Genomic DNA, 17,512 nt, shown 5'->3' on the forward strand with positions numbered 1-17,512 from the left:
CCGGAGGTGGTATTGAAGCCTCATCATGCACTCCATCTATGGCACCAATACAATCCTAAAAATAATAACATAGAAGAAAACCATCAACCTACACTTATAATTTGCAAATAAGTTAGAAGACGAGTCAAACTTTACCTTAAAATAAGGTATGTATCTTGTATCTCTCCTTATTTCTTGGGGAATGCAATGAAACTCCTAATCCATCGGTTTGATAATATATATTGCCATCTTACATACGATATCCAACATAGCACCAAAATATCTACTAATAGTTTCACTAGAATGTTGAAATCTCTCTTGAGCTAATCTATTTTTCACACCATGTCCCAACATATGCAAGAACATTCATACTATTTCAGTTGCATTCATTTTCCTTGAACTTTTCAATCCATAATTAGTTTGCAAGTCATTAGATACTCTATAAAAGACATCTTTGTTCATCCTAAACATTCAGCATCGCACATCATTTCATTGTAGTACTTCCATCAACCAAATATTAACTGTATGGGAAGAATTCATACATGGAGTTTTGTGGACATATTTTAAATAATATGTTTCAACAACTCTCGCTACAGCGCATATAATTAGACCATTATCCAACTCCTCAACATCATCATCAGAGGTGTTCATATTGACTATACATGTAACCTAACACATAATTCAACATTCCACAAGTCATAATCCGACATTCAAGAACAAGTCAATCCAACATTTAACAAGAAATCATAATCCAACATTCAATAAACACAAAATACAAGCAACATTCAACACATAGTCTTAATGCAAAGTACAAACCACACAATGTCCTAATTCATAGTTATATCTTCTTGTTGTTCTTTGTTGAACATATATTTCAACCAAGTCAGCTAGACTTCAGGATCTTGCATCGTGGTAAACACATCTCGCTTCTCTGCAGAACAAAATAAACATGTAGCAAACAACCATAACTCGCTAGGTGGCTCACAACCAAGCAATTGTGCAACAACCGCTAACACTTCCGGACTCTACTACCTATATGCAGCGACCTCATCAATAAGTTTGCAGAACTCCTAGTTTCATAAGCTTCAACAAAACAGTCAATTTGACCACAAAGTTTTGTAGCACCTCCAATTTTTTTCCCTTTCTTATCAACCTTTTTTTTTTTCGCAATTCTCCTTGGTTAGCTGCTTTTTTTTTCCCTTCCTACTTGCTTGGCTTAGATCCTGCATAGTCTCAGTTTCTTCCTCATCATATGAATCAATTTGTCCTCCAGATTCCTCTCTTGACTTTGGTGGTAGTACTCCAGATGAAGGTGCCCAGGCATGTTCACCGGTAGCAACTGTACTCAAGAACATCCTATCTAACTTGTCCTCCATCTCAGGACTAATGCCTTTTTTTCGCAATTTTCCATATTCTTTGTTTGTCTACAAGTGAGAAAGAATATGGTTCATACACATTGCATGATATCATAATACATATCAAAAGATAAATATACAAATCTAAATTTTATTATTCCACCACTACTCGGAGGCATCAATGATACCCTTGCTCGAATTGCACCCTAGGCCAGTTTCTTTACCAACTAGCACTTTCCACAACTTCCACTCATTTTTAAGTGCATCCCACTTGTTTTTCAATTGTTTTTTTTCATAATCATACCCTGTCTCTGCCTTGAAGTTAGCTCTAATATTTGCATATCCATCTTTGTCAAAGTGAGTGCCCGGACGATTTCCGACCTCAACCTCCTTGATGCAAACATCGCAAAATATAGATATATTGTGCGCATTCCACGTAGCTACAGGATTTGACAAAGATGCCCCCTTCTTTGCCATCGATACCAACTACTAATTTGTGTATATACTTACATATATATATATATATATATATATATATATATATATATATATATTAAAACAAGAACAAACGATATTGTAATATAACCAAGAAATAACCAATAAACGATCCACATACAACTACAAAAGATTACTTCACAGTTTGGGTTCAAAAAGTTTGGCCTAGCCAGTCTTAAGACAGAATTCTACTATCCACAATAGATCAGTTTCCAACCAAAGGTCATTATCAGTTTAAAACAAGTAGACCTATATAGCATAAAGAGCAACATTTTGCAGCATAATTCGTGAGAAATAGCAGGTCTGTATGAGAATGGACAAGGACATTTTCTCCTTACTCAAAAGAAACTGGATCAAGCTAAAGGAAAGACAACACATTTTCTCCTACTAAACAAACAAATAGATGATGACGATAAATGCTATGGTACATGATGAAATCGAAAATTACTAGTTAATGCTATTGAGAAATGACTTCTCTCTCTCTCTCTCTTTCTTTCTCTCTCTTTCTCTCTCTCCTTCTCTCTCTCCCTCTCTCTTAATTTTAGTCATTGCCATCTGTTACACATATGTACCATATTTGTTGAAAAAATATATTATGTATCATACCTTTAACATATACATTTTCCTAGCTACAACATCCACCACAATGTGTTGAGCTAGCTAGCTGCAAATTTATATGCGGAGCAAAGTGGGGAATTTGCATGAAACCATGACCAAGTCTTAAAAAATGTGATGCCCGACAAGGTGTTGGTCCAGTTTTAATTTCCTTATCCAACAACATCACAAAGATCTTCATGCAAATGAATTGATTGGTTTCCAATTTTCCAGCTCACAAATATGAAAATGGTAGAGATGGATGTGAAAAGCACTTCAGAAATCTTTCATGTGGCCCATCGTAATTTACATGAATTTATGGGCAGAGCTCCACTAGTTTTGAAGCAACCTCATGGACCAAATTGTAATTAAATACATAATCTTATATTTAACACAATATCCATTCACATTGAATATGGACAAGGATGAGCTTATCCTAGTTCAAGTTTTTTATACAAGAACAACGACATTGGAAATTAATGAATTGATTTTGGAGATTGACTTAAACTGGGTTCAGGTTCTATCCAGTACACAACTCATTAACATTGGAAACTGGGTTCAGGATAATGACATTGGAAATTGATGAATCGATAGCTAAATAGTACACAACTCATTAACATGACTTTACACTGGAAACTATGGTGTGCATCCATTTTCCAGGTACATTTATGTTTGTACCACAACCATATGCGTCTACATCGATGTATCTATAGTAGCTACAACAATGACATATACTTACTGGGTGCTGGGGTTGAGGAAAAATATGCAATCTAAGCTTGGCCATCACCATTTAAGATAGAGCTCGACTACGGGAGTAACGCTAGTTTTGTTCGTGGTAAACCAACAACACACATAGACCATAATAGACACATTTGGCAAAAGTGTAATCCTCACTATAATGGTGATCTGTTAGACAACTACCAAACCAAGTTTGCGGGAGAATTCAGAAACTCTCCATAACCAAGTTTCTTGTAATGGTGGAATGAAGAATTCAGAAGAAAAAAAAATGACACATAGCATAAATGAAGAATTCAGAAAATATATATATATATATATATATATATAACACGATAGCAGACTGAGAGAGAGATAAGATACGAGCACTGGCCTGGAGGTTGGAGTTTCAGAAGATACTGCGAGAGCTTGAAAAAGACAATGAAACGGCATCGTAGAGGGGTGAGCTAAATCACAAGAGACACATGACAAATCAGAAGCACAGTTCACATATCAGAAGCAGAGCAAAGCTTTATAAGAAATTATCCCTTACCTAAACCCAAATCAGAAGCAGACCTTCTAAAAATATGATTAGAGAAGTAATCGTTTCTCTCTCAATTTTTCTTATTTCCTCCACAAACCCTAATTTTTTCCACAAACCATATCATCTTCCCCAATTAATTTTTCCCCACCCTCCATCCCTAATTGTTTTCCTCGACACCCATACCCTTATCCCTTTGCTCTTCCCACCCCTCTTTTCCTCTCAATCTCCCATCCCCAAATTGAAAAATCCAAACAAATAAATAACAAATTTTTACAAGAGAAGCTTACCAAAGGAACTTGGAGAAACCTGGAGAATGAGAAAGATCGCTGGTTTTTGGAACAAGAGAACGAGATAGTGGTTTTCCTGGTTCGGGTATGTGAGAGCGCTAAAGGCGAGAGCGCTGAAGGCGAGAGGGAAAGGAGGGCAATTTTGGGTTATTGAAAAATTCATTAAACGCACACTGTTCACCCGTGTTTTCGAAAATAAGTTGTTTTTGGAAGCTGCTATTTGCAGCTTCAGGTTAGCTTCAGGTTTTGGGTTTTTTTTCACCCCAAACTTTGAAATAAAGCTGCTAGAAGATTGAGGTGATTAAAAAAAAAAAAGTTGGTATGAAAAAAATGCTATGAGGGTTTTTGGTGTTTGGTAAACTTTGAAAAGCAGCTTTATTTCAAAGTTTGGGGTGAAAAGAAGCCCAAAACCTGAAGCTGCAAATAGTAGCTTCCAAAAACAGCTACAGTGTGCGTTTAATGAACTTTTCAATAACCCAAAATTGCCCTCCTTTCCCTCTAGCCTTTAGCTCTTTCGCCTTCAGCACTCTCGCATACTCGAACCAGGAAAACCACTCTCTCGTTCTCTCGTTCCAAAAACCAGTGATATCTCTCGTTCTCTAGGTTTCTCCAGGTTCCTCTAGTAAGCTTCTCTTGTAAAAATTTGTCATTTATTTGTTTGGATTTTTCAATTTGGGCATGAGAGATTGAGAGGGAAAGAGGGGTGGGAAGAGCAAAGGGATGAGGGTATGGGTGTCGGGAAAAACAATTAGGGATGGAGGGTGGGGAAAAAATTAATTGGGGAAGGTGATATGGTTTGTGGAAAAAATTAATTGGGGAAAAAAGTAGGGTTTGTGGAGGAAACAAGAAAAATTGAGAGAGAAGTTTGATTACTTCTCTATTCATATTTTTAGAAGGTATGCTTCTGATTTGGGTTTAGGTAAGGATAATTTCTTATAAAGCTTTGCTCTGCTTCTGATATGTGAAATGTGTTTTTGATTTGTCATGCATCTCTTATGATTCAACTCACCCATCTACAACGCTGTTTCATTGTCTTCTTCAAGCTCTCGTAGTCTCTTCTGAAACTCCAACATCCAGGTCAGTGCTCGTATCTTATCTCTCTCTTTGTCTGATATCGTGTTTTATATTTTTATTTTTATTTTCTAAATTCTTCATTTATGCTATGTCTTTTTTTTTTTCTTTTTTTTCCTTCTGAATTCTTCATTCCACCATTACATGAAACTTGGTTATGGAGAGTTTCTGAATTCTCCTGCAAACTTGGTTTGGTAGTTGTCTAACAGATCATCATTATAGTGAGGATTACACTTTTGCCAAATGTGTCTATTATGGTTTGTGTGTGTTGTTGGTTTACCGCGAACAAAACTAGCATTACTCCTGCAATCCAGCTCTATCTTAAATGGTGATGGCCAAGCTTAGATTGCATCTTTTTCCTCAACCCCAGCACAAAGTAAGTATATGTCACTATTGTAGCTACTACATATACACCGATGTAGACGCATATGGTTGTGGTACAAACATAAATGTACCTGGAAAATGGATGCACATCATAGTTTCCAGTGTAAAGTCATGTTAATGAGTTGTGTACTGTTTAGCTATCAATTCATCAATTTCCAATGTCATTGTCCTGAATCTAGTTTCCAATGTTAATGAGTTGTGTACTGGATAGAACCTGAACCCAGTTTGAGTCAATCTCCAAAATCAATTCATCAATTTCCAATGTCATTGTCCTTGTATAAAAAAACTTGAACTAGGATAAGCTCATCCTGGTCCATATTCGACGTGAATGGATATTGTGTTAAATATAAGATTATGTATTTAATTACAATTTGGTCCATGAGGTTACTTCAAAACTAGTGGAGCTCTACCCATAAATTCATGTAAATTACGATGGGCCACATGAAAGATTTCTGAAGTGCTTTTCACATCCATCTCTACCATTTTCATATTTGTGAGTTGGAAAATTGGAAACCATTCAATTCATTTGCATGAAGATCTTTGTGATGTTGTTGGATAAGGAAATTAAAACTGGACCAACACCTTGTCGGGTATCACATTTTTGAAGACTTGGTCATGGTTTCATGCAAATTCCCCACTTTGCTCCGCATATAAATTTGCAGCTAGCTAGCTCAACGCATTGTGGTGGATGTTGTAGCTAGGAAAATGTATATGTTAAAAATATGGTACATAATATATTTTTTCAACAAATATGGTACATGTGTGTAATAGATGGCAATGACTAAAATTGAGAGAGAGAGAAGTCATTTCTCAATAGCATTAACTAGTAATTTTCGATTTCATCATGTACCATAGCATTTATCATCATCATCATCTCTTTGTTTGTTTAGTAGGAGAAAATGTGTTGTCTTTCCTTTAACTTGATCCAGTTTCTTTTAAGTAAGGAGAAAATGTCCTTGCCCATTCTCATACAGACCTGTTATTTCTCACGAATTATGCTGCAAAATCTTGCTCTTTATGCTATATAGGTCTACTTGTTTTAACTAATAATGACCTTTGGTTGGAAACTGATCTATTGTGGACAATAGAATTCCGTCTTGAGACTGGCTAGGCCAAACTTTTTGAACCCAAACTGTGAAGTAATCTTTTGTAGTTGTATGTGGATCGTTTATTGGTTATTTCTTGGTTATATTACAATATCGTTTGTTCTTGTTTTAATATATATATATATATATATATATATATATATTTATATATATGTGTACGTATATACACAAATCAGTAGTTGGTATCGATGGCAAAGAAGGGGGCATCTTCGTCAAATCCTGTAGCTACATGGAATGCGCACAATATATCTATATTTTGTGATGTTTGCATCAAGGAGGTTGAGGCCGGACATCGTCCGGACACTCACTTTGACAAAGATGGATATGCAAATATTAGAGCTAACTTTAAGGCAGAGACATGGCATGATTATGAAAGCAATCAACTGAAAAACAAATGGGATGCACTTAAAAATGAGTGGAAGTTGTGGAAAGAGCTAGTTGGTAAAGAAACTGGCCTAGGGTGGAATTCGAGTAAGGGTACCGTTGATGCCTCTGAGGAGTGGTGGAATAATAAAATTCAGGTTTGTGTATTTATCTTTTAATATGTATTATGATATCATGCAATATGTATTAACCATATTCTTTAGTACTTGTAGATAAACAAATAATATGGAAAATTGCGAAAAAAAGGCATTAGTCTTGAGATGGAGGACAAGTTAGATAGGATGTTCTCGAGTACAGTTGCTACTGGTGAACATGCCTGAGCACCTTCATCTGGAGTATTACCACTAGACTCAAGAGAGGAATCTGTAGGACAAATTGATTCATATGATGAGGAAGAAACTGAGACTATGCAGGATTTAAGGCAAGCAAGTAGGAAGGGAAAAAAAAGAGCAGCTAACCAAGGAGAATTGCGAAAGAAGAAGGTTGATAAGAAAGGGAAAAAAATTGGAGGTGCTGCAAAACTTTGTGGTCAAATTGATCGTTTTGTTAAAGCTTATGAAACTAGGAGTTCTGCAAACTTATTGATGAGGTCGTTGCATATAGGTAGTAGTATTCCGGAAGTGTTAGCGGTTGTCGCATAATTGCCTGGTTGTTAGCCACCTAGCGAGTTATGGTTGTTTGCTACTTGTTTATTTTGTTCTGCAGATAAGCGAGAGGTGTTTACCACGATGCAAGATCCTGAAGTCTAGCTAACATGGTTGAAATATTTGCTCAACAAAGGACAATAAGAAGGTATAACTATGAATTTGGACATTGTGTGGTTTGTACTTTGCATTAAGACAATGTGTTGAATGTTGCTTGTATTTTGTGTTTATTGAATGTTGGATTATGATTTCTTGTTAAACGTTGGATTGACTTATTCTTGAATGTCGGATTATGACTTTTAGTGATTGTTGGATTATGACTTGTGGAATGTTGAATTATGTGTTAGGTTACAAGTATATTCAATATGAACACCTCTGATGATGATGTTGAGGAGTTGGAGGATGGTCTAATTATATGTGCTGTAGTGAGAGCTGTTGAAACATATTATTTAAAATATGTCCACAAAACTCTATGTATGAATTCTTCCCATACAAGTAATATTTGGTTTATGGAAGTACTACGATGAAATGATGTGCGATGCTATAGAATTTTTAGGATGAACAAATATGTCTTTTATAGATTATCCAATGACTTGCAAACTAATTATGGATTGAAAGGTTCAAGGAAAATGAATGCAACTGAAATATTAGGAATGTTCTTGCATATGTTGGTACATGGTGTGAAAAATAGTTTAGCTCAAGAGAGATTTCAACATTCTGGTGAGATTGTTAGTAGATATTTTGGTGCTATGTTGGATATCGTATGTAAGATGGCAATATATATTATCAAACCGATGGATTCGGAGTTTCGTGGCATTCCCCAAGAAATAAGGAGAGATACAAGATACATGCCTTATTTTAAGGTAAAGTTTGATTCGTCTTCTAACTTATTTGCAAACTATAAGTGTAGGTTGACGGTTTTCTTCTATGTTATTATTTTTAGGATTGTATTGGTGCCATAGATGAAGTGCATGTTGAGGCTTCAATACCACCTCCGGATCAAGTTCCACACATTGGTAGAAAAGGAATATCGACTCAAAATGTTATGCCTGCATGTAATTTTGACATGCAATTCACATTTGCTTGTGCCGGGGAAGGCACTGCACATGATACAATGGTTTTTCTATCCGTGCTACGGAATCCAAATTTAAACTTTTCTAAGCCTCCAAATGGTAATTATCATACTTTTATTATAACATTTTACATACTTGCTTTGTATAATTATTACAATACAAAACAAAATTTTCAATTGTCAGGAAAATATTACTTGGTAGATGTGGGGTACCCACAATTGAGAGGTTATTTGGGACCATATAAAGATGAAAGATATCATCTCCCGGACTTTCGGAGGGGTGCTGAACCAACAGATCATAAAGAGGTATTCAACCACAGATAATCTTCTCTTAGGAGCATTATTGAATGAACATTTGGGGTATGGAAGAAAAGATGGGCAATTTTAAGGGATATGCCTAATTACCTGTTCAATAAGCAAGTGAAGATTGTCATTGCTACAATGGCTCTTCATAACTACATACGGAGGTATTCTGAACGTAATCGTCATTTTGATGACCCCATGGACTTTTGTGAAGAAAGCGATAGTAGTTATGATGATGATGTTGAATACCAAAATTATCAAGTTGAAGGATCACATGAGATAGAGGCATTAAGAAATAGAATAGCAACAAGTTTGATGAATGCATTTAATTAGACTACTTTCAAGTACATTAACAATATTATACTAATGAATCCTAGTTATTCAGTCTAAAATATTTCAATTGAAGTAGCTTGTCATACTAATTAATATTTAAGAAAAAGTTTATAAATATTTTTCTTCTAAAAATAAAATATATTTAGTAATTCACTTTTATTTGTTAAGAAAATTAAATTAATAGCACATCTAGTATTATACCCTTTTTGGTCATTTCACAGTCACATCTGTTTTACATAAAAGTTTACCAAAGACTATCATACTGTTTTTTTTTCTTTTTTCCAAAAGCACTTTTACAAAAAAGTTTCCTAAACACTTTGCTGCTTTATTTCACAGCCGCTTATTCTCATAGCACAGTCGCTTATTCTCACAGTAGTTTTTTTTTCAAAGCACAACAATACCAAACCAGCATTTACACGAACGGGGGGCGCGCTGCGCTAACCCTTCATTTTGGCCATGACTGTAGCTTAGCCTGCATTGTACCTAGCACTGAAGTTCAAATCTCATTATTTATAAGAGTATTGTTGACTAATTTATCCAAATGTGTTATTTTATGTGCAAATATGTTTTTGACAACGTATAGATTGTGATTATGATGAATGAATCTCATCGAGCGTATAGTTGAAATCCACGACTCATATTGAGAAAGTCATATTGTGTTTTATTGTTGAAAGTTATTTAGTTATGTTTAATTAGTTTTTAATTAAATAAAGCTAACATGGCAACATAGAGTCCAAGTCAAGCTGGAGTCCTAGATTGTAGGAGTTGTGGTTGAGTCTATTCACCACGTTCAAATTTGCTTTTGTTGCTTAAGGTAGTTGAACTCCCCAAAATCTGCACATGTTGTGCTAGTGGTTATCGTGGAGATTGTTATTTTCTATTTAAGTTGTAAACATTGTTTTTAGATAGATGAGAAGAGAAAAGCTGCAGTTTCCATTATCTGGTATCAGAGCCCCTTCTAGGCCTGAAAAAACTTGAGAAAAAGGGGGAAAGATTGTGTTTTGCAGCAGTAAAAAAAACAATGGCAACTGACAAAGCCACTGAGAGTTTTGTTTAACCAACGATTCCAAGGTTTGATGGTCACTACGACTATTGAAGCATTTTGATAGAGAATTTCCTCAGGTCAAATGAGTACTGGAATCTTGTGGAATTAGGGATTGACGCCCCAGCAAAGGGAGTTGTGTTGACTGAACAACAACAAAAGTGGGTTGCTGAACAGAAGCTGAAGGACTTGAAGGTGAAAAACTACCTTTTTCAGGCACTTGATTGATCTATCTTGGAGATTATACTCGAAGAAGAAATATGAAGGGTCTGAGAGGGTGAAGCGTGCACTGCTTCAAACTCTAACAAGGGACTTTGAAACTCTACAAATGAAATCAGGTGAGTCCATCACTAATTTCTTTGATAGAACTCTGGGAATAGTAAGCAAGATGAGATCCAATGGTGGCACCATGGAAGAAGTCAAAGTTGTAGAGAAAATTATAAGATCATTGACTCCAAAATTTGACTAAATTGTTTGTTCAATTGAGGAGGCAAAGTATGTTGCTCAGTTACCAGTTGATGAACTACAAAGCTCTTTGTTAGTGCATGAACAAAGACTTAACCGCACCACTGCCAGTGAAGAACAAACAGCATTGAAAGCTTCCACTTTTTTCTAAGTCCTCAAGTTCTTGATGAGGAAGAGGTCGTGAACGAGGTGGACGAAGTAGAAGAAGAGGTGGCCGAGGCCATCGAGGTGGTGGACGATCTGGATATTGAGACAATAGCAAGTCACCTCGTGTTTTTAAAAGAGATGATGACTCTAAAGAAAAAGGAGCATACCACTGTGATAAGTCAAAAGTGGAGTGCTATATGATGCGTTACGAATGTGACACACAAATTAAACCCTATTTGTGACAATTGTAGTAATGATGTAAGTAGGGATCGTTCTAACCGGGGATTAACTAGGGGTGCTAATCTAATATAAATTGACTTAAAAACACAAAAACTAAACTTAAAGACTCTTAACAAGACTACTATGACTCAAAACAGATTTGAAACACTCAAACTGCCTAAAACAATCAAATTGACTCAAACAGAAACTAGAACTTGATTTGGACGAATTTGAAAGTGTTTATGACTCCAAATGCTTAAAGACACAAAATAAAACAGATTTGAATGACTAAGACTCAACAAAATATAGGGGGATTGTGTTTGGACGAATTTAACTAAATGGGCAGATTGTAAAGAAAACAGATTGTAAGACAAAATTGTGATGAATCAATGGATGATGGAATAGCTAAGGGGTTCTTCTCCACACATGAAATATATGCAACGTAAATCAATTTCCAGTTATCAATTCAATAAGTTATGCACCTCGACGCTCCAAGTTAATTAGGTCCGCTTAAATTAACCTTCAGATTTCCCTAGAATTATTGAATTGGATGAATATGCATCGTAATCAAATTATTCCTAACAAGTTCTCTATATGAACAGCATGATAAAGATACAAGTTAGAATCATTACGTTCTTTGGAAATCATAAGCATCGACAAGGCATTTGTAACTATGAAAAGCATGATACTCTTGCCAGGAATCTACTTAACATGATCGTGACTAGCGACCTTCACTACTTGTGAATATAAACTCATAACGATTAGGTGAAACAAACTTATATCCTAGCACCAAATTCAAGCATGCAACTTAAGCGTGCACTCTTAATCAACATACAAGAATAAGTTCTAAATCAAACGGTTAAGCAAATTGTATTCACGACTTATGCAACGATAACTGGAAGTAATCAACTTATTTTACATATATAATCATGGTTTCGAATACACCCTTAGCCAAAGGGGGTTTAGTTCCTCATACGTACAAGACAAAGATAAGTAAATTTAACCATTGAAATCAAGGAAAGGAAACACCTAAAAATTCCAACAACTCAAACTTGAATTGTATGAACGTTTAGGCCCTCTTCTCGAGAGCAATGCTAGGTAAGCAACCAGGGAATAGATTTCAGGTAGTCGGTTCCAGATCGGAAGACTGACTCCAAGTGCCGGCTGATTGCTCTCTTTCTCTTTGCCATGCGAGTAAGAACAAGGACAAAGGAAAAGACAGGGAAAGAGCATGATATGAGATACCTTTGCTTTCGCCCTTGATGATATGAGATACTTTTGCTTTTGAAGAAGCAGCGAATGAATCAGCACATATATTTGTTGCGCTTGTCTCCACATGCTTCGATCTACCGTTTTCTCCTGCCTCATCTGTACTCCAGGCATCTGGTATCTTCTTTGGGGGTACATCAATGGTTGAATAGGTGTTCTCAAGGGAAGAAGAAAACTGAGCATGTTGAGAGGTTTGGTTGCAGCTACATTCTCGGCCGAGAAGAAAAGTAATGCGTTTTTGGATGTATGCCTTGCCATGAATGTTGACGTATATAGGAATTTTAATGGCTAGTAGTAGTGCGGATGCGGCTTTTTCACCCACGCTTGTCGGCAAAAGTGTGTAGTTGGGATAATGACCTCCACGCGTTTTCAACTTTGTCAGAGATCTTTTGACAAAGTTGCACGTTTTATCCGAAAAGCTGAGATTGTGTCTGAAGAGTGTTGACGAACTTTACGCAGGAAAATCCGGCTTTTTGAATCGGTGGTTGTGTCGCCTCTCCTTTTATAGTGGTATCGATCACCTCTAACATGCACACTTTGAAGATTGCCCATTCGTGAAAATCGTCTCCGACCCTTTGAGATTTTACTACATCCAACCCTTCTCTTTTAACATCTTTGAAAATGGCTAACCCATCTAACATTTGCTTAGATTTGAGTCTCAGCAGTGATCCGGGTGCGCCGTGTCAAGGTAATGTATGGCGCCCGTCTTTCTTATCTTCTAATGGCCCTCTTACAGGTGAAGACTCTGTGATGAAGGATGCAACAACAGCTACGATAGTAGCTAGGAACCTCCTCACTCCTAAAGATAATAGGCTGCTTTCAGGACGGTCCGATGAGTTGGCCGTTCAAGAGTCCCTAGCTCTCAGTGTTCAGTGTGCGGGCTCTGTGTCCAACATGGGCCAACGCCTACTTGCTCGATCCCGTCAAGTTGAATCATTGATGGCGGAGGTGGAAAATCTTAAGCAAGAGATCAAACAGCTTAAGCACGAGAATAGAGGTTTGCACGTGCTTGCAAATAATTATTCGACAAGCATGAAGAGGAAGCTTGATCAGCTGCAAGAATCTGAAGGTCGAATTCAAAGTGACCGTCAAAGGCTTGCGGCTTTCTTCCAGAGGCACCTTTTTCCTGCGTCATCTAGCGTTCCACCAAGTATTGAGGCCTCGAATGATCCATCTTCGATGCCTCCCGCTCCTGGAGTTTTGCCAAGTAGTGGGGCTTCACGTAAACAACCTTTGTGAAGGCTCCATCTTTTTTTTTTTTTTTTTTTTTCCACTTGTAACTTCTCGGAGATCAATGGACATGCTTTATTTTATTCAGTGTATTGGGTTGCCTCCCAAGTAGCGCTTTCTTTTACGTCTTGCAGCCGGACGAGACCTTATTTTCTCACTTAGGACCCACAGCATGCAATGGGATCTCCTCCACAACATGCTTAACAAAGTTCTCGTAGTACGGCTCAATGAATGGGAGGGGATAGTGATCCTTCCTGATTCTGGCGTTTGGATTCCTAAATTCCCTGTAACTGATCCCACTACCTTGAAATTGATTGGGTACCTGCACCAAAGAAGGTAACAACCTATTAGTTGAAATGGGAATCGAAATTGGGATTGGAGACTTACTAGGATGTTGTGGCAATGCCCCAAGGGCAGCCACCCTCTCGCCAATTTTAGCACAAGGCATGGCCATATTGGATGTTTTTAGGGTAGTGGCATGCTCGTTGTGCTCCAATCCAATTCCTTCCTCGATGGTGATTCTAGATGCATCCTTCTTGATTTGTGCGGATCCTTTCGGCCCTATGTCCTTATGCACATCTATGACAAAACAAGAATGAACATCATTAGTATTCTTAATAGATTCGGAAACTTTAAAGTTAATCGTATCACCACCAAACTCCATAGTTAAGGCTCCCTTGGCCACATCAATCTTGGTGTGGGCTGTTTTCATGAAAGGTCGTCCAAGTAAGAGTGGCGATGGTGGAGAGTGGGTTGAATCATCCATGTCAAGCACATAGAAATCTGCAGGAAAAATCAAGTGGTCTACCTGCACCAAAACATCTTCCAAAACTCCTATCGGGTATGCATTAGATCGATCGGCTAATTGTATAATAACCCCATCATTTTTAAGCTCTCCTAGATTCATAGATGTATAAATAGAGTATGGCATGACATTAATTGATGCACCTAAATCTAGCATAGCATGTTCGAACTTTGTATTACCAATTACACAAGGGATAGTGAAACTACCTGGATCTTTGCATTTAGGTGGCAGCTTTCTTTGCAATATGGCAGAGACATTCTCACTTACATGTACCACCTCTTTTTCCCGAATCCGTTTCCTTGTTATACAAATCTTTTTCAAAAACTTCGCATACTTCGGAATTTGCTTTATTGCATCAAGGAGCGGGATATTGACATGCACCTTCCTAAACGTCTCCAGGATGTCTTTTTCATCCTCCACTATCTTGGCTTGCATAAACCTGCTAGGAAAGGGCACGTTTGGTGGAATCACATTAGAAATAATTGAGTTTGGACCTACCTTACATTTGTTGGACGGCCTAGGAGCTTGAAGTGGTTGCGGCAAAGGTTGCTCCACCCTTGCCGTGGCTTTGCCCTTGCTCTCTTCCTCTTTCAGCAACCTTTCATCCTCTTCTTGGCTTGATTTTGGTGGTTGTGAGGTGGTTCCAACTTCCTTGCCACTTCTTAAGGTGATTGCATTGGCGGTTTCGAAACCACCCTTTGGATTGACTACCGTAGTGCTTGGTAACTTACCATTTTCACGGAATTGTCCCAAAAATTCGGCCATTTGGCCCATTTGCTTCTTTAGCTCATTAACCTCCTTTGCTTGGTTCTGCATTCCCTGCGCCATTGTGGTTAGTAACTGATATGTTTTATCGTCATTCATAGATGTACTTGAGTTGGTTTGGGATGATTGTGCTTGAGGAGGTGGTTGTGGTGCCATTGGCCTTGGAAAGAAACCCGGGGGTTGTCGGAATCCACTTTGTTGGGCATATTGTGGTGCATCTCTCCATCTGAAATTGGGGTGGTCACGCCATCCCTGATTGTATGTGTTGGAGAAAGGATCACCCCTTGGTTGGTTTTGATTCCCATAGCCCACGGCATTGGCAGATTTCCACCCTCCGTTCTCAATTAATTGAGGGCATTGATCAGATTGGTGTCCTTGAATGGAGCATACACCACAGATTGTAGTTTCTTGCGTTTTAGGGCCTTCAACAAACTGCGATAACATAGACGTAAGGTTAGCCATCTGGGATTGTAACTCAGAAATAGAACTTACCTCATTTACATGCTGTGGCCGTGGGGTGTCTCTCTGCCCAACACTTTCATATTGTTGTGCATTGAGTGCTCGATTAGCAATGAGAGTTTTGGCATCCCTAGGTGTCTTGTCCACTAGAGCTCCTCCCGCGGATGCATCCAACATTTGCCGTTCAAGTGGTAGAAGACCTTCGTAAAAATATTGAAGAAGTAGCTCCTCCTTCATTTGGTGCTGTGGACATGAAGCAACAAGAGTTTTAAAACGTTCATAATAAGTTGGAAAAGATTCACCTTGGCTTTGCTGAATTCCACTAATCTTCTTGCGAAGAAGAATGACTCGTGATGTCGGAAAGAACTTCTCTAAGAAGGCTCGCTTCATACTCTCCCATGATGTGACAGTTCCGGGAGCCAACTCATACAACCAATCCTTGGCCTTCTCCAACAAAGAAAAAGGAAAAGCCTTCATCTTCAATATGTTGCTGTCCACGTTCACCGGTGTCATACTTGAGCATACGACTTCGAACTCCTTTAAATGCTTATTGGGGTCCTCCATTGCTAACCCATGGAACTTGGGTATATGATGTAGCAAACTGGACTTCAACTCAAATTCATCGGTCTTCTTAGGGGCTGCCCTAGGGTATTGGATGCAAAGAGGGGCTGCATTGGCCAAACCCGAGGCAGAAAGCTCTTTGATGGTTCGATTGTCCACTGCCATGGTTGGTACTTCCTCTTTAACCCAATCCGTGGCCTCCTCTTCCACCTCAACTTCAACTTCTTGCTCTTCTAATTCAGGTTCGGGACTAGGAGGATTAGACGCTTGCGATTTATTTTTCCTTCTCAAAGTCCTCTCGAAATCACCGTCAAAGTCGGAGATATGCTCACGAACAGGTTGTGAGCCACGGGTCATAAACTAGTACCTGCACACAAAAACTAACAAGGTTAGCACTCAAAACTAATAGACTCGGCACAAGTAAGGAAATAAGGTGCCACACACGACACAAAAACAAAACACACACACACGGTGCAAAAAAAAAAAAATTTAAAACAAAACAGAAACTAAACAATTTAAACAAGACTCAAGACAAGGGATTAGCAACTTTGCTAATCCCCGGCAACGGCGCCAAAATTTGATGTGTTACGAATGTGACACACAAATTAAACCCTATTTGTGACAATTGTAGTAATGATGTAAGTAGGGATCGTTCTAACCGGGGATTAACTAGGGGTGCTAATCTAATATAAATTGACTTAAAAACACAAAAACTAAACTTAAAGACTCTTAACAAGACTACTATGACTCAAAACAGATTTGAAACACTCAAACTGCCCAAAACAATCAAATTGACTCAAACAGAAACTAGAACTTGATTTGGAAAAATTTGAAAGTGTTTATGACTCCAAATGCTTAAAGACACAAAATAAAACAGATTTGAATGACTAAGACTCAACAAAATATGGGGGGATTGTGTTTGGACGAATTTAACTAAATGGGCAGATTGTAAAGAAAACAGATTGTAAGACAAAATTGTGATGAATCAATGGATGATGGAATAGCTAAGGGGTTCTTCTCCACACATGAAATATATGCAACGTAAATCAATTTCCAATTATCAATTCAATAAGTTATGAACCTCGACGCTCCAAGTTAATTAGGTCCGCTTAAATTAACCTTCAGATTTCCCTAGAATCATTGAATTGGATGAATATGCATCGCAATCAAATTATTCCTAACAAGTTCTCTATATGAACAGCATGATAAAGATACAAGTTAGAATCATTACGTTCTTTGGAAATCATAAGCATCGACAAGGCATTTGTAACTATGAAAAGCATGA

The 17,512-nt window shown here is 37.7% G+C and overlaps 2 pseudogenes; one reads left to right on the forward strand and one right to left on the reverse strand.

Moving 5' to 3' along the window:
- Positions 1-806: 806 nt before the first annotated feature.
- LOC137709091 (L10-interacting MYB domain-containing protein-like) lies at positions 807-1,811 on the reverse strand (annotated as a pseudogene).
- A 4,906-nt stretch (positions 1,812-6,717) lies between these two features.
- Positions 6,718-7,701, forward strand: LOC137749538 (L10-interacting MYB domain-containing protein-like; annotated as a pseudogene).
- The last annotated feature ends 9,811 nt before the right edge of the window (positions 7,702-17,512 follow it).

The sequence above is a fragment of the Pyrus communis genome, chromosome 11, assembly GCF_963583255.1.
Source record: "Pyrus communis chromosome 11, drPyrComm1.1, whole genome shotgun sequence".
Lineage (NCBI taxonomy): Eukaryota > Viridiplantae > Streptophyta > Magnoliopsida > Rosales > Rosaceae > Pyrus > Pyrus communis.